The sequence below is a fragment of the Meriones unguiculatus genome, chromosome 8, assembly GCF_030254825.1.
Source record: "Meriones unguiculatus strain TT.TT164.6M chromosome 8, Bangor_MerUng_6.1, whole genome shotgun sequence".
Taxonomy (NCBI): Eukaryota; Metazoa; Chordata; class Mammalia; order Rodentia; family Muridae; genus Meriones; species Meriones unguiculatus.
Genome location: NC_083356.1, coordinates 114138935 through 114157825, shown reverse-complemented (window position 1 = coordinate 114157825; position 18891 = coordinate 114138935).

Genomic DNA, 18891 nt, shown 5'->3' with positions numbered 1-18891 from the left:
TTAGTGCACAACCATAGAGATCTCTGCTGCTATCACACATAAGCCATTTGACCTCCAAAAGGCCTTCAAGACAATAGGCTGACCTTCAGTGTTCCCCAGAGATTCTCTCTCCCCTTCCCTATATCCACAACCGCAGCCTGTCAATATTCTCTATGAACCTACCCAGTCGACCTTATTTCTTAATCTTGGAAGCTGCTGCATAAAAACATGGAGTAAAAATCAGGATCTTGAAGCTAGAAAACTGTCAAGACTTGGTTTTCACACTTGCTTCCTTGAATTGTTTCTCTTGTACTCATCGACCCAAGCCTGCCTTTCTCTATGTGATTACCTGTCCCCAGGATTCCTTTCTCCTAGCTGTTTTTAAGATCCATTTGATCTTTAATTGGTTCTTCAGTGCTAGCTCTTCTTCATTTCACTCGGCAGTGTGTCCATCTTTATTCTTATAAGCAATCAATCTAGACCTCTGTGTCCCTCTCCCCCAGGACCTCACTTCATTATGATTATAGGGGCCCCTGCATACTATCTGAAAGTATGAAAACAAAGTACACAAGTACACTTAAACAAAACTTGCTTCAACCTTGCAGTCCATAAATGATTTTTTTTTGCCAAACTCCTAATATATTTGCACATTATTTTTAGAACGTTATGTCATTTATTTGTCTTGTTACTCGCTTTTGTAATTAATTTTTAACATTGTTTAAATGGTGATGTTTTCATTTTTACTCTATCAAGAGAATTATGCTTGGCACCAATGTGTCTCAGAACTTTTAATGACTGAGTATCACCCCATTTATTGCTGTAGTGCCATGATTTAATGCCAAAACTGTAGTGTTAAAACAATACTTCATAGTTTTTGTTAGTTAAGGTACAAATATCAAGATTTAACTCTGGATTTAACTGGGAAATTGATTATCTTCACATGTGTTTTCATGCTGTTTTATTATTTATGAAGCATCATGCATCCATATCAAAACTGTTAGTCTCTACAAATAACTGTCTCACTTTTAAGGATTTTAATTCGGATGTTCTTATACATACAATTCTTTTCCATTTTGATTGTCAACATTTCTTTTTTAATTATTTTATTATTATCATTTATTACAATTTATTCCATTTGTATCCTGGCTATGGCCCCCTTCCTCATCCCCTCCCAATCCAACGCTCCCTCCCTCTTCTCCCCCTATGCCCCTCCCCTATTCCACTGATAGGTGAGGTCTTCCGTCCCTTCTATTTGTCCCTAGCCTATCAGGTCTCATCAGGACTGGCTGCATTGTATTCCTCTGTCACCTGGCATGCCTGCACCTCCCAGGGAGGAGGAGATCAGAGAGCCTGTCACTGAGTTCATGCCAGAGACATTCCCACTTAGGGAACCCACTTGAAGACTGAGTCTATGGGCTACATCTGAGCCAGGGTTCTAGGTCCTCTCCATGCATGGTCCTTGGTTGGGGTATCAGTCTATGCAGGGCCCCCAGCGCTCAGTATTTTTTGGTTCTGTTGATCTCCTTTTGGAGCTCCTGTCCCCTCCAGGTCTTTCTATCTCCCATCTTCTTTCATAAGGTTCCCTGCACTCTGCCCAAAGTTTGGCTGTGAGTCTCAGCCTGCTTCAATACCTCAATCAGAAGAGTCTGTCAGAGGCCTTTGTGGTAGGCTTCTGTTCCTGTTCCCTGTCTTCTCCTGTATCCAGTGTCTATCACATTTGTCCTTCTGAATGAGAATTGAGCAACTTCCCTAGGGTCTTCCTTGTTGTTTAGCTTCTTTAGGACTATAGATTTTAATATGTTTATCCTATATTTTACGGCTAATATCCACTTATGAATGAGTATATACCATGTATGTCTTTCTACTTCTGGGTTACCTCATTCAAGATGATCTTTTCTAGTTTCCACCATTTGCCTGCAAATTTCATGATTTCTTTTTTTTTTTTTTTTTAATTTCTGAGTAGTAGTTTATTGTGTAAATGTACCACAATTTCTGTATTCATTCCTCAGTTAAGGGGCATCTGGGTTGTTTCCAGCTTCTGGCTATTACAAATAGAGCTGCTACAAACATGGATGAGCAAATGTACTTGTTGTGTACTTGAACATCTTTTGGATATATGCCTACGAGTGGTATAGCTGGATCTTGAGGTAACTCTATTCCTAATTGTCTGAGGAAGCACCTGATTGATTTCCAAAGTGGTTGTACAAGTTTACATTCCCACCAGCAGTGGAGAAGGGTTCCCCTTTCTCTACAACCTCTCCAGCCTGTGTTGTCACTTGAGTTTTTGATCTAAGCCATTCTGATGGGTGTAAGGTGAAATCTCAGGGTTGTTTTGATTTGCATTTCCCTGGTGACTAAGGATGTTGAGCACTTCTTTAAGTGTTTCTCTGCCATTCGATATTGATAGTCCTCTATTGAGAATTCTGTTTAGCTCTGTACCCCATTTTCTAAATTGGATTACTTGGTTTATTGGTGTTTAACTTAAGTTCTTTTTATATATTCTGGATATTAGCCCTCTGTCAGACATAGGGTTGGTGAAGATCCTTTCCCAATCTGTAGGCTGACATTTTGTTCTGATGACAGAGTCCTTTGCTTTACAGAAGCTTTAACAGATCTGCGGAGGTATCACCATCCCTGATCTCAAGCTGTATGTACTATATAGCAACAGTAATAAAAACTGCATGGCACTGGCACAGTTAATGTTTCTTTTATATTCATTTTGTTACTTTTATGTGTTATAAACACTTCTTCCAAACTTTTCACGATTTTGTTCTTCAGATATGCGTCAATTTACATTTAATTGTATCTTCACTGTATATATTTTTCCTAGAATGCAGTGTGAAGAAAAGTCAGTTTAACATGATGTTTTCATAATAATGGTCCCCGAAACCATTAAACAGTAGTGTTTATGAAGCCCTTCTGTCCCCTCTGGACGGATGCTACTTTATCATATTCTCTACCTGCCCTCTGCAGCTCTGTACCTGTCTCCAGGCTGTTTCCTGTCTGATAGGTTTCTGGCACTGGCAATGGGAGGCACCAGGAGAGGGAGAGTGGTGGGAAGATGCTGCTACCCCGTTGCTGTCTTGGCAAAAGCTGTGCTGCTCCAGACTCCTCCTTGTGGCCTCCTCCTCTTTAGAGATCTGAGCCCTTGGGATCTGGGACTCCACTTCTGCCTTTCTGTGTACAGCTCAGTGGCACAGCAGCTGCTGGAGTGACTGCTCAGTCTCTCCTCTTCTGGGCGGCCCATGAGATGCACTGAGTTCCCCCTGCTTTAAAGAGCCATTGTATTTCTGTTCTCCTGTCCAAAACAAAGTAGGTCCTATTCATTTATGTATATGTTCTTTCTCTCTGGAAGATAAAATTTAACGATTGTGACATCTATCAAGTACTTTAATTGTACTGCTCTTTCAATAATACTGTTGTCTATTTAGGGGAAAACGCTTTCCAAGTAAATTTTAAAATTCTGTTTCATTTTCATTTTATTTTAATAATATGATTACAGATACATTTACATAAGGAAACAAATATGTATTCAGAATGTTTGCTAATTACTTACGGTATATCAGGAGAAGATGGAAAATAACCAATACTAAGTACATTATAATATCCTTATGTAAAGAATATGCTGTGTCTTTAAATGCATACATTATGCATACTGCTATAGAAGTATAAATTGCTGTAATTCTGCTGAAATCTTCTGTGACACTATCTACTAAAATAAATACGCGAATTCTCTTGCTACCCAGAAATTCTACTTCTGTGTAAATACCCAACAGAAATACGTGACTATACTTTCAAAAAGGCATGCACAAGAATGTTCCCAGAAGCTATGTTTATAATATTCTCACTCAGATGCGACTCCTAAAAGCAAAAAGCACAAATTGTTTTACATTCATGTAATAATGTAACATCACAATGGAAAAGAAAGCCAGACTAGTAAATGACACAGATAAATGTTGACTTCCAGAGACCAGGCACAGAAAAAACACTGCATGATTGAATTTACATACAATTTAAAAATGAGTAGCAGTAATTGAAGCCCAGTGACAATTTGGGGATTATAAAGAGAACGTGGCCCTACAAGGGATGGCTTCTACATTCAGTGAGGAGCTGGGCAGCGAGCACCAGGGATCCTCCTGTCTACCTCCTCTGCAATAGGACCGCATGTGCTCATCTCCATGCCCAGCTTTTGTCTGTGGACACAGCTCAGATCTTCATGTTTTCGAAGGAAGCGCTTACACGCCGAGCCAGCTCCCCAGCTCCCAGACATATTTTGGGTTTTAAATGTTTAAGGAACAGCCAGGTGTGGTGCTGCAAGCTAGGGATGGAAGCACACATCTTTAATCTCAGCACTAAGGAGGCTGAGGTATGCATGTGTCCCAGTTTGAAGCTAGCCTCATCTGAAAAGTGAATAGTTCCAAGACAGCCAGGGTTACACAAAGAAACTTGTCTCCACCAAAGCAACAACAATAAATTTTTTCAACAACAAAATTGTAAGGTATTTGCATATGTATTGATACAGAATGATGTAGGAATTATACTTATAGGTTAAACAAAATCATTGATGAAGGGTATATAAAAATAGAGTCTATTTGTGTAAAACAAGGTATATATGCATATATTTATGAAAACATATTCATGTTCAAATGTATATACACATACATAAGAAAAAGAAAGAAGAATTTTGTCACCTATTTCCTTCACAAATGTGAACCACTTTTATAGTAAAAATTATTAATTAAACATTCAGTGGAGTATTTATGTTAACTTTCATTAAAACTATAATTTAAAAAATAATTACATTGTACAGTCTTGCTGCTTAGCTAGAAATATGATATTTCTAGCCCTTTGTTTAACTCTTCTTTGACACTCTCCACCTCCCACAGCCCCATCAAGCTTTTTAACTTTTTTTGAGAACTGTGTCTCTTGAGGGGACAGTCCTATATGTTCTGTAGTATTGCTTTTGTGAATTAAATTGTTTAATATTTGACTTCCTCAACAGATAAGTCTAACCTTTCCTCTGCCTCCTTATTCCCCACTCATTTCTAACCTGTTCAACCTTAATGAAGCTGTTCTGGCAGAGATGATCAGTTGCTGAGCAAAACAGATGGTTGCCTTTTATCAGCATGACACTTCAGGACAGTTATTAATTCATTAATTCAACAAATATTTGTGTCTCCCTTGATAAACGCTACGCACAGTGTCATACGCTGAAGTTCAAAGGTAAACACAAGCCCTGCCCTCCAGTCATCAGCATTTCTTGCAGCAGTCAATCCTGCTGACAATGCCCTCAGAGGTGCTGAAGCTAGAAAATGGCCTTCTCCCATGGATGTACAGCAGAAAGGCATCGTCCCGACTTGGGTCGTTAGGGACTACTTCCCGGAACAGATGCTGTAATTGAAACAAACTCACACAAGGTCAAGGTGAGAGTGGAGAACATTCTAGACACGAGTAAAATGACCTCATCATCTGTTGAAGGTCGACAGGACGGTGAGAAGCTTGTTTAATGAAACCAGTAATTCAATACGGCTGAGTCACAGAAAGTGAGGTCAACAGAACACAATCATAAGCAGGAGACAGAGAGGAACACCACCATTTCTAGGGCACACGGAGACCAGGAGCAAGCCACTGCCAGAAGAGCACACGTGGGAAACACTATGAAACCTGGCCACAGACAAGAATTTTTGGATAAAAATCCAATAGCTCTGGAAATAAAGCAAGAATAACAAGCAAGACTGTATCAGATTGAAAAGTCGAGGTCTAAGAAGGAAAGTAAGGGTTCAGAGCCAGCAAGAGTGAGCAGTGGCTCTGTTACTCAAATCAGGCTCTCACCAGAGTAATCCCCAAAGTACAGAGAATGGCGTGGTGGGGAGCTCAGCCTCAGATGTGCAAGCTGTGAGATGTAGGAGGAGGCAGGAGGAGGCAGTGGGCGACACAAGGACACAAGAGTGACTTCCAAGAGAACTCTCTGGGGAGGAGCTGGACTGGACAAAAGAGCACACAGCAAGTGACCCACCGAAATACTAGACGTAAAGAAGCAAGGGAAGACAGGCCACAGCATGCAGGAGCCGGAAGGGTTTGGGCCAAAGGAGGAACACGTCTGGAAATGAGAGGAGGCAAGCGGATAGGCAGCTGGGGAGAAATGTGCTCAAGGGAGGGAGAAGTGCACACCAAGTTCCACTTCACTTGTCCCTATGACAAGTCTGTACTGAAACAAGTGTGAGACGATGTCAGGGACAGAAGGAGAAAGCCACTGACAATGAACCAACGGAAGATATGAAGAACCCTTGCCATGCAGAATACCAGGGCTAGCCTAGGGCAGCAAATGTGCCACACTGATGTGTATTGGCTTCTGTTCATCTTCTCCAGCCATGCTTACAGTTACAGGAAAAAGAACCAAGGCAGGCATACAAATAGACTTACACTTGAATTTTCCTGTTGGATTCATGGGCAGGAGGGAGTTCAAATATTGGAGTATTGATAGTGAAGGAAGTGAAAATAAAAGGAGAGGACTATAGATTGAAATAAAAGAATGGGGAACCAAGGGAGTCTGAGGATCAGGGCAGGGGACCTGCAGCTTACTGAGGTTGGCTTCCTGGTAGACATATGCTTGGGATGGAGATATAGAAGTGGGAATGTGTAACAGAGCAAACTTCAACATCATGGAGTGAGCAAAGACAGTTACATGACAAAACTTTTCACGGAGAGACACCAGCTCCTGTTCACTCCAGTTAAGGAAGTCCTTGACAGAGCAAACTAGGTATACCACCAACGTCGAACTCACTTAACCAATGAGGTTTATCGGGTCACTTACAAGAGCAGAAATAATTCAAAGATAGCTGCAATACCAAATCCCATCCTGGCAGAGGTGACAGCTCCCAAAAGCTTCAAACCCGGAGCTCACAGCACAATCTGCAGGCAACCCAACAGATTAGACAATGTCCCATGCAAGTGACTCAGTTGGCCTGTGTCACCTCCAGGATCTTAGCTGGTTTCTGCTTCTTCCCGTCAGCTCCTTTGGTCTCAGAACCTTTTCACAGCTTGGCTTGTCTGAGAGTGACTCAGCCTTTATTATTTACTCTTGGGATGCAGGGGCCGGGTGAATCTGGTCCATTTTAGGGACTTCCTGAAGCTATTTTGAATTGTTTACCTTCTCTCTCAAGCCCTGCAAAATGGAATGCTTCTATCCCTAGGAAACATGCCAAAGAGAAGCTAGGGTTTGTATGGGAGTGTGAATGGAGACTGGTGTGACCTCAGATACTAACAGGCATGAGACAGAAAAACAGGCAGGAGGTACTAAAGTACAAAGGAATGTGAACAGTGAATGGAAAGTTTCTGTGAGAACACTACATGTGGCCATGCAGTAAAAGAGCCACCATCTTCACAGGAGGAGAGAAAAGATGAGCCGTTTGTGTCTGGAGGGGTATGAGGTATTTGACCCACCCAACTGAGTGAGAAAAAAAGAGTCATTCCAATTTAAGACAGCTGTCGGAGAGACAGCTTTCACTGAAGGCTGGGACAGGGGATAATCTAGGCAGGGTGTGAATATACTGGAGAAGCAGATCAAATAAAACAGGAGTGGTAGAGGACAGCAGGATGGGCTCAGATGTGGTGGGAGGGGGTGTGATGAGGCAGGGAAAGGCCTGTGTGAGAATGAGACTGTGAAAACCAGTGCATGTAGCATCACCACAAACGTGAGGACTGTGAAGCATGCTGGAACATAAACACGGTGTGCCTCAGGCACCAGAACTAACTCCTGTCCAGCCACCCTGGTTCTAGCTGCTCTTCTAAATTCATGTCCAGGAGATACCTCTGTTGAATTCTATAAAATGAAGTTCCAATCATGCTGCTGGTCCTCCTGGTTAAAAACCCTCCATTGGTTCCATCAAATCTGAAATGCTAACCGCAAACATCTAAAATTAGTACAGTAAGCAAGTCTCTCCAATGATCTGGCTCCAGACCACCTCCCCACCTTTGCCCTTCCTTTACCCCACGCTTCCCTACACGACTCACCCCCGAAATACATAACATCTGCATAGAGAAGAGGGGGCACATGCCAGGCAGTACCAACTCTTTAGAAAGAGCTAGGAGCATCCAAAATGTGAAAAGATACTCTTAGCCAGACTCCAGTGACAACTGCATGACAAGACAAGAAAAGCTGATTGCTCATAGCTAACATTCGTAACAAAGCAGTGCTTTTCTGAGTGTGCTGGAATGTCAATGCTGCTGAATTTTCTCAAGTTTAATTTTATGCATCCTATCAAGCTAAATATTTTTATTAACATACACTTGTCTGCTTCTGCTTTTAATAATTACTGTACACATGACCTTTCCTTCATCTTTCCATGTTTTGTAGAGCTGCATTTTTTTTTTTCTTTTTGATGCTAAGAAGCAGATTGGGTAAAAGGTACCGCTCACAGCTCACAGCATAAAACTTGTGACAGGCACCTTGCAAAAAAAAAAAAAAAAAGAGTGTGAGTTTGTATATTTTTTCTAAGATAATGAGCAGAAAGATTTAAAATCTGTTCAAATGTTTTCTGGCAAAATGTACTTGAATCGTGCCAAGAGGAATTGCATGTTGCATGCCTTCAATCTGCTTTTGAAATATTTGTAGATACAGGCAACATCTGTTCCACTGGACAGAGATCTACTGTGAGTGCTAAGAACTTTGGAAAGCCTTGACTTTAAAAGTTTATACTTGGGAATTAAATATTTTTAAACAGATACATGTTGAAGATCTCTTCTATATAAACCTCAAACATTTTAGATCACAGAAAAATCATAAGAAAATATTTTACTAAGTAAAGCAAAGTCTGAAACTGGAGGGTTTTTTTTTTTTCCTATGAGTTTAATCGTGTGTTAAGTATGCCTAGTAAGAAATTATAGTATTGAGGCTTAATTGTGTTATGCATACAGGCAGGGAGAAAAGAAAAGGATGAGCAAGCTTCCTGTAAGTAGATAAACAAAAACCCCAACTGGGAACCAAAGCAAACGCTGTATACTCTTGTAAAGAGGAGAGTAAAAGTAAAATTCCAGAGCAAGAAAAAAAAAATGAAAAATATCCTGGATTGCAGATAGAAAGACTGATTCAGTAGAGGTCCTCATGTCTAGACTGCACCTGGCCTACGAGTCACACACTGGAACTGGAACTGTTTTTGCCACAGCAGTAACCACACAAATGAGCTCAAGTAGTGTTATTTCAAGCAAGTAGAACTCTGAACTAAACTGTATGTTAGTGTTCATTATTACATAAAAAATAAAATCAAAGCAAAGTCTATTGCACAGTCTCTCACAAGTGAAGTACAAGTCATGGTAGAAATTTCCCTGAGGGACAGAAGGTAAGCTTTTGGCCTATTCTCAGTGTTGTTGAGCAGTGTTTTCTAGTCTCGGGGAGCTCTCTATTACAGGCCATGAAGGCCACCTAAGTGGGACACGCCATTTTTTTCAACAGATCTTGCCTCTGATTTATTTGTGAAAACAGCATAGGACACCGGTCATCTGTAAATAGAGTGTAGGTGGGTGTGTCACACCAGTCCGTCTATCTTCACATTAGCAGAAGCTTTTCTACGGGGCCTTCACAGGGACCTGGGCACCTTTGGGAGCCTGAGCTGGAGCTGAAGACTTGGCCTTAGCTGGAACTGTAGCCTCTGCGTTGGTTTGAACCTTGGGCTTTGGTTTGCAGAGCCTACACCCTTGGCCATGTAGGGGATGAAAGCCATTTGGCTGAGTTTGCTACTGGGGACCTTCTGCATCTTGGGCTTAATGGCCCCAGTGCTTTGATGGCCTCTGCTCGCGCACTCATTGCCTTTGCGCTGTTTGCCTGCATCTTCTTCAGGCCCTTCTTATTGTACTTCTTGGCAAAGCGCATATTCCTTAAGAACTTGGGGTTCACCCCCTTAAGAGATTCGTATCTTTGTGACCAGGGTTTCTTGATGCCATTTCTGTGCCATTTGTGGGACTGTGTGTGTGTGGTATGGTTCTTGGACTTGGCCATGTCTGCACGGTAACCCATGGCTCGCGCAGTATCTGGGACCGGAAAAACAGGACGTGCCGTTTTTAAAATAAAAAGAAAGTATGAAATTCATGACAGTCAGTCAGAAGAAAGAAAGAAAGAGAGAGAGAGAGGGAGGGAGGGAGGGAGGGAGGGAGAGAGAGAGAGAGAGAGAGAGAGAGAGAAAGAAAGAAAGAAAGAAAGAAAGAAAAGAAAAGAAAGAAGAAAGAAAAAGGAAAGAAAGAAAGGAAAGGAAAGAAAGAAAGAAAGAAAGAAAGAAAGAAAGAAAGAAAGAAAGAAGAAGAAAAGAAAGAAAGAAAGAAAGAAGAAAGAAAGAAACATGGTTCTAATCCAATGTTTCAATATTTAAAAAAGATACGAAATTATTTCCCCTTAGCCCTGAAACTCTCTAGGTAGACCAGACTGGCCTCAAACACAGAGGTCCACCTGCCTCTACTAAGATTAAAGACATGCACCACAACACCAGGCTTAAAATTAATTTATTTTATTGCACATCACAATCAGGATGTTCAAACCCATTGTCCACTGTGCTATACTCTGCCCTCCGGGTAGGCTGACCTACTTGTCACTCACTCTAAACAGAGGTTGTAAATGAAAAAAAAAATTCCTTCCCTGCTTAGAGAATGTCTTTGAAATTAGTCTCTTCTGAAGGTCTCAAATACACAGAAGCTCTGTTGTCCGAGACAAGCCCTTGTGAAGGCAACAGACAATACAGTGAGATCACAGCACTTGTTCTTAGATCCAGGCACACTAGGCTGAGCTTTCGAGGATGAGGAGGCATGCCTGTATTTCTCTACAGACTACTCAGCCTATTGCTTTAAAGGACAGAAGTAAATTACAAAGAGAAAACATGAAGCTGGTTTCATAGCCAATAATAAAGATATGCCTTATTACATATTACAGTAAGTGAGATAACAGCATCCCAAAGGAGCACAGGTAATGGACACCAAATGCTAAACATAGCTAGTGATTTTGGGAAAAGAACATACCTAGTGAGCTGAAAGGCCATTCCTGTAATTAGATGACAAGTACCTTGCTTATATGCCCTGATTTAAAAATGAGAGAACAGAACAGCTGACCTGAGAGCTAGGTGCCTGAAGGCCAAGCTGGCCAGTAGTCTCTGCATACTCTATGTCTTTGGAATTTGAATCTATACAATTTTGCCACTTGGAAAAAGTAGTAATTGCATTCAGTGAAAGAAGTGAAATGAAACTTTATGATAGCTTGCTCAACGACCAATAGTTTCTCTCTAGGTGGTTTTTCTGTTAAGGGATTTGATTTTCCTACTCTGAGTAACCTAAGCCCCAGAAGAACCAAGATTAGCCGACACCAGGCTGCCATGCCTCAGTGAGCTTCAGTGTGTTGAGGTTTCCAGTAAAGACATTGTTCCCTGAGTGAAAGAGGCGGCTGTAAGGAGCTCCCAGGAGAGATTTCTCTGTGTCCTACCATCTCTCTCTACCTGCCTTTGACTTGGTGTACGATGAAAATACAAGAGGCTAGAGAGGCAAGCTGCTGTTCAGGAAGATGAGACCAGAAACATGAACAGGACAGATTCCGACTCTGCAGCACAGCTAGAACAAACCTTGCGTGGAAACATGGCCTGTTCTTCTGGCTTAAGCCTCCTAGACCTTAAGCAAAACACACAGACTATTTCAGACATTTCCACGTCACAGAGACATCTCTGCAAAGTCAAACAGAATATAGAGATTTTTATTTGACTCAGTGATTTGGATTTGTCATTGTGATTATAAAATATTAAACTTTAGTGGATGAAAAACAGTATAGATATGTACCCTGTAGGGTTTTAACTTTTATAGACAGACATCGTACAACATTCAGGTTTGGATTCTTGATAGTGCCAGCATAATAGTATTTTACATACAGCAATGGCCACCTATGGATTAAATATTGATTAAGGAAGCATTGCCTTATAAGGTTGAAGGTACAATATACTTTATTTTCAACTCAAAATTACTAGAAAATATAAACAAATGTAAATATAGTCACATACATATACACAAGGGTTCCAACATGTGTTTACTTAATTGTAAATACATAGTGTACATGTATGTATAACACATATGCACTTAGAAAGAATCTATTGATCATGCTGTTGTCCACAGACTAGGAATTAGAAAAATTCCCTGGGATAAAAGAGAATCAAGCTAGCCCAGAACCTACAACCTTCAAGGCAGGAAAGACAGATATTGAATAGGTGCTGTTCCTCACCCTGGCAGGAATTGAAAGCCTTAGAGAGGAACCCATAACAATTATTCAGATGCAAATATTTGAAACTAGATCCTTCTTATGCTAAAGAATGAAGAAAAATGCTTATTCACAGTTAATGCAAAAAAAAAAAACAAAAAAAAAAAAACGTAGCTGTAGGAACCAGGATCCAAGATGCCAGTGCTGATCTCACACTGTGTCTGATCAGCAAGGCAGCAGTCACTGCACAGCAACAAACAGACCAAACTGTGGGCCCCAAAACACCAGCGACTATGTTAATATCCAAAATATATAAAGAAGTCAAGAAATTAAACCAAATAGTCCAATTTAAACAAAATTTGGTCCAACAAACCAAATAGTCCAATTTAAACAAAACTAAACAGAGAATTCTCAACGGAGGAATATCAAATGGCAAAGAACACAAAGAATACTCAACATCCTTAGTCATCAGGGAAATGCAAATCGAAATGACCCTGAGATTCCATCTTACACCCATCAGAATGGCTGTAATCAAAAACTCAAGTGACAGCACATGTTGGCAAGGATGTGGAGAAAGGGAAACCATCTTCCATTGCTGGTGAGAGTACAAACACTTTGAAAATTAATCTGGTGCTTTTTCAGACCATTGGGAGAGTGCTACCTCAAGACTCACTATACTTCTCCTGAGCATATATCCAAAAGATGTTCCACCATACAGCAAGGAAGTTTTCTCAGCTATGTTTGTAGCAGCTTTATTCATAATAACCAGAATCTGGAAACTACTTAGATGTCCTTCAACTGAAGAATGGATACAGAAATTGTGGTACATTTACACAATGGAATACCACTATTAAAAACAAGGTAATCATGAAATTTGCAGGAAAATGGTGGGAACTAGAAAAGATCATCCTGAGTGAGGTAACCTAGAACCAGAAAGACACAAATGGAATATACTCACTTATAAGCAGATATTAGCCATATAATACAGGATAACCATACTACAATCTACAGACCTCAAGACCTAAAGAAGCTAAATAAGAAAGAGGACCCTAGGGAGGATGCTTAATTCTCATTCAGAAGGGCAAACAGGATAAACATTAGAAGTGGTTGAAGAGAGGAAATAGGATGCTACCCTATCATAAATGTCTTTTGAAAGACTCCACCCAAAAGGGGATCAAAACAGATGCGAAGACTCATAGCCAAATTTTGGGCAGAGCGTAGGGAGTCCTGGAAAGAGTGGGGGGAATAGAAGGACCCAGAGTGGACGGGAGCTCCATAAGAAGAAAAATAGAACCAACAAATCTGGGCACATGGGGGCCTGCAGAGACTGATGCACCAACCAAGGACCACGTATGAAGAGGACCCAGACCTCCTGCTCAGATAGGCAGCTCATGTGGGTTCCCTTGTAAGGGGAGCATGGGCTGTCTCTGACATGGACTATGTTGTCAGCTCTTTGATCACACCCCCCTGGTTGGGAGGCATTACCAGGCCACAGAGGAAGAGGATGCAAGCAGTCCTAATGAGACTTGATAGGGCAGATAATAGGGGAGGAGGACTCCCCTTTTTTTGAGAAATAGGAGAGAGGAATAGAGGGGAAGAGAGAGGAAGGATGGAATGGGGAAGAGGCAAGGGCTCCAATGGGGATGTAAAGTGAATAAATTTAAATTCAAAAAAGTGGAGGATGAGAAAAATACTGGTGTATATACACAAACTCTAAATGCAGGCTATGACAATCAGAATTAACTTTTCCAAATACACTGTAATAACACTATCAGAAAGCATAAAACATGTAAAGAAAAGATATTATAAAAATAAGTAAATTTTTAAAAAATCAGTGTTTTCAGATGGATATCAGAAATTGTCTCAAGCATGAAAATCATCAGGATGAATCCTAAATCTTGATAGTTAAAAAACAAACAAACAAACAAAAAAAAAACCACACAGGTAAACTAACAGATGACTACATTTGAAAAGTAAATTAAAGTGTTAAAATGTTAAAGAAATAGAATCTACAAGGATAGAAGAAAACAGACTAGGAACAAAAGAAAAGAAATGTGGGAGAGGCTCTCCCTCAACTGTTACAGTCTCAGGAACTGTTGATAGGAGGAAAGTCAGAAGAAAAGGAAGTCATAGAGAAGGCTGTTCAACCGCTTGCTTTCTGCTTAAAACTCATCATACATGCTAAGCGCAAAGGACAGTTGCCCAGGCATGCCTGGGAATGCACAGAGAGAAAGGCCAGTGCGGAAACTGTAAGGATTTAATTACAAAGGAATGAAGCAGAGATGTTTGCTCTCTTCAGCAAAGGTAGATAGATGTGCAGTCCACAGGAGAACTCTGACGAAGTCCTGAAGATAATGTTCAAGACCAAACCTAATACCAACAAAGTAATTCACAATAGAAAAACACCAAAAAATTAAAAAGCCAAGAAATTCATATAAATTTTAAAAGGTTAATAAGTATAAACATTTCTTCAATTATGGCAAGAAAATCCCAGACACATATCTGTAAAACAGCAAATGTCAGAGGGTCCCAAATTGGGTAAAAATGAAATGAAATATATGTCGAAATTAAAACATTAGCAAAACTTGCATATCAAACAACACAGCAACCAAACTTACCAGATAATTGACAACAGAGAGAAAGAAGATGTAAAATTGTAATTATTAGATGAAACAGAAATCAAGACGAACGAAAGGCAAAAGCATATATAGAACAAAAACTAAAACATTCAAGTGAAATTAACAAACCCACAATCATAGTTTTTGTTAACTTGCCCATAATGAGCTCATAAAAATAAATGAATCTCAGAACTGAAAAATACATACAATTGTCAAATAATGACCATATAAAAGGAGCTTGGTTCCTGAGGGATCGTTCATTAAAAATCACTATTTTATTTTAATTTTTATTCTAATTAAAATTCAATTACATGATGTCCATTTCCTTTTTCTTCTTCCAGCCTTTCCCATACCCACCCCCTCACTCTCTTTCATAGTGATAGCTTCTCCTTTTTTGATTATTATGGTGGCATATATATGCACAAATATATAAATATAGCCCTCCGAGTCTGCTTAATGTTGCTTGTGTGTGCATAATTTCAAGGCTGACCGCTTGGCATCAGATAACCAATTATGGGGCTCATCCCAGGAGAGGTTAATTCTCCCTCTCTCAGCAGTCATTAATGGCCTACGGTTCTTTGTCTGGAAGTGTGAAACTTTGAAATTTGCCCTTTGCATGTTAGCATGTCTGTTGGTGCTGTCATTGTTTAAATCTTGTTTAGGCAGCCATGTTGTTGAGGTATTATAGCACAGGGAATCTACTACTATACCCCCTCCTTTTTTTTAATTCTAGAGGTTATTTTTAATTCTTTATTAATTACACTTTATCCACTTTGTATCCCCCCTGTGGTTCCCTCCCTCCTCCTGTCCTAATCCCTCCCTTCCTCCACCCTCTGCATGCATACCCCTCCCAAGTCCACTGATAAAGGAGGTCTTCTTTTCATTCCTTCTGATCCTAGTCAATTAGGTCTCATCAAGAGTGGCTGTGTTGTCTTCTTCTGTGGCCTGGTAATGCTGCTTCCCCCTCAGGGGGAGGTAATTAAAGAGCAGGGCAATCAGATTATGTCAGAGACAGTCCCTGTTCCTATTACTATGGAACCCACTTGGATATTGAACTGCCATGGGCTACATCTGTGCAGGCGTTTTAGGTTATCTCCATGCATACTCCTTGGTTGGAGTATCAGTCTCAGGAAAGACCCCTGTGCTCAGATTTTTTGGTTCTGTTGCTCTCCTTGTGGAGTTCCTGTCTTCTCCAGAGCATTGGAAGTGGAAGAACTTCCTTAAATCACCTGAATTTTATAACTTTAATGGCTAAGCTAGATATAGGGCAAAAAGTATGAAATGCTAGGCTAGACTAATTTTTAAGGACAGCATGCTTAAGACATATACTCAGAATACAAGAAAAGTTTAATAGTACATGAGAATTTTTAGTATAATTTATTGTTTATGGGATTAATAATTATTAAGTCATCTCAATAAATGTAAAAATGTCCATGAACTATCACCAACATGGCTGCCTAAGATATAGTAACTGGGACAGGGGCGTCAACCCTACACAAAGAATTATAAACAACCGAGGAATGCTGAGAGCAGGAGAAAGAGTCTTCCCCAGCAAAGAGCACACCACTGGTGCTCCAGTGCCAACAGTCAGCTCTGAAAACACACATACAAGCAGCATGGGATGGACTGAACAGGTTGTTTTTATGTGTTCAGGAATAGTCTCTCTCTCTCTCTCTCTCTCTCTCTCTCTCTCTCACACACACACACACACACACACTAATTAAATGAAAGACGCCGTGAATTTGGAAGAGAGAAGGGGTTAGGTGGAGGTGCATGGTAAGGTTTGGAGGAAAAAAGGGAAGGGGGAAATTATAATCTCAGAGAATTTAAAACATTTTAAAGAAATGACAATTACTTTTTCATACATCTGAAACACAAGCAACAATTTTATATATTTTCTTGAATAAGTCAGTCTAGCTAAGCATCATCACTTGTAAGTTGAAAAGCCATAAAATATATATCATAAAATAAAATGATGTTTGCCACCATATTTAAAGTATATAGCTGAAACAATTGCTGTGTTAATGCTAGCCAGTAGGATATTTAAAATCATCAGAGCAAACAGCAAAGATAACATGAGGCGCTACTGTATGTCCCAGGCCTGCTGTGTACAGTAGCCATTGTGGTTCAAATGTGGAATGTCCCTCATGAGCTCCAATGTTGCGGGGTTCCCAGCACACGGCGCTGTTTGGAAGGTAGTGGAAACTTCAGGAAGTGAGAGCATGCTCAAGGAAGTGAGTCGTGGAGGGTAAGTGCTAAGGTTGGAAAGCCCAGTCTCACTTCTCATCTGCTCTGTTTTATGACTGCAGATACCGTGAGAGACATGACCTCTTGCTGCTGCTGCTGCTGCTGCTGCTGCTGCTGCTGCTGCTGCTGCTGCTGCTTGGCCTTCTCTGATACACACAACCCTCTCGTCTGTCACCCTTCTCTCCAGTTCCTTACTATCAGTTATGTGGTCACCACAACTAGAAAAGTAACTGATAGATAAAGACCTGCTTAACACAGCCCGCCCCACTGCGGTTCAGAAACTTTGTTCAAACATACAGAGGTTGTGTTACTCTCATCATTTCCTGCACAAAAAACACACCTTTAAACATTTATCACATAACCAGGTGATGTGAGATGCAAACTAAATGCTTTTAACATCACTGTCTGCCTACTGATTAGCAGAATGCAAGAAATTATAACCCCTCCTCAAATTGCAGAGTATGAAAAGCAACAGCTAAAAAAATTGTAAGCAACTGTAGATGGATGGATTTTTAAAGAGAATTGGAATACACTCAAATCCAATGATTATTTATTGAGTTGTGTGGGAGAAGTCAACGGACAAGAAAGAAACAGCAGGGTGTGAAGATGCTTTAACAGCACATTTACCCTCAGCCAGTCTTCCAGAGAAAACCTGCAAAACATTACAAAATTCCAAACCGAGCAGGCAAAAGACCATTGGAATCTGGTCTCAGAGTTGCAAGCCACCAAGGGTTGTGTGCTAACAGCACTGACATCCTGTGTGACACTGCCTAAGGCTGTCCCGTGGAGCTGGGTCAGTTGTCACTGATCTGCACACGGATTTGAAGTGCCTGGTGCTCTGGCATGAGTAGGAACAGCCAGCCCCTCTGAGTAGATTCGGTGCAATCATTACTAAAAGTTCTGTGAGCACCATTTTGTGTCTTCGGTGTCTCTCTGATGTAAAGAGTAACTCTGTCTTAAGGAAGATAACATCCGATTGAAGTGATCACAGATAATAAAAGGTTTCTTTGGTGACATCTTATTATATTGCTTTCTCTCAACAGGAAAATTCCTAGTCATTTTTATTATGATAAATAGTGATGTGAGCTGAAAGCTGACACCCTTCAGGGTACGAGCTCTCATCACCCCATCCAGTAAAACTTCCATTCGGAGTCCCGCGGTGACTGCTGGACACTGCTGAACTTCATAATCAGCGTGTCTCTGCAAAATATCAAATTAGGAGTTGCCTTGTCTAAGGTCTTGGCTCAGCATCTAAGCCAGAATAACAAAACTCATAATCTTGACTAATTTCCACATTTCTGACACTTGATACTATCTCAGATTTGCTTTACTTTCCTCCAATAGATGTAGTACCTGCACAGCAAAGCCTGGTAAACAACTCTGAGCATTCTCCATCAAAGTGCTAGAGCTTAGAAACAGGATATGCTAACGTCAGTATGACTCCTAAAGCACCTATATAAACATATACAATGTTTATCTTAATAGGAGGCTCGGTTTCTCTTTTTTAAATTTCTTTATATTGTCCACCTAGGCTAACGGAACGAGACAAGTGGGTCAAGGATGAATGTCATTTTGTCCACGTGTTGCTTTCTGTGAGCCGTGGTGGAGTTTTCCATTGGGGAAAATGGAAATGTACAGAGATGTACTTGTGTATTCTTAAGACTGAAGTTATCTAGGATAAGAAGAAAAGAGTAAGTCTAGGCTTTTCTCCTCTAGTAAAAGACCAATAACCTAGAGATTCTTCTCTTGGCTAGTCTTTGAGTGGTTCTTTTCTCAACCTGTAATTGATTCCTGGAATGGCATTTTCTCTGAATGCGGACAGAGGTGCCT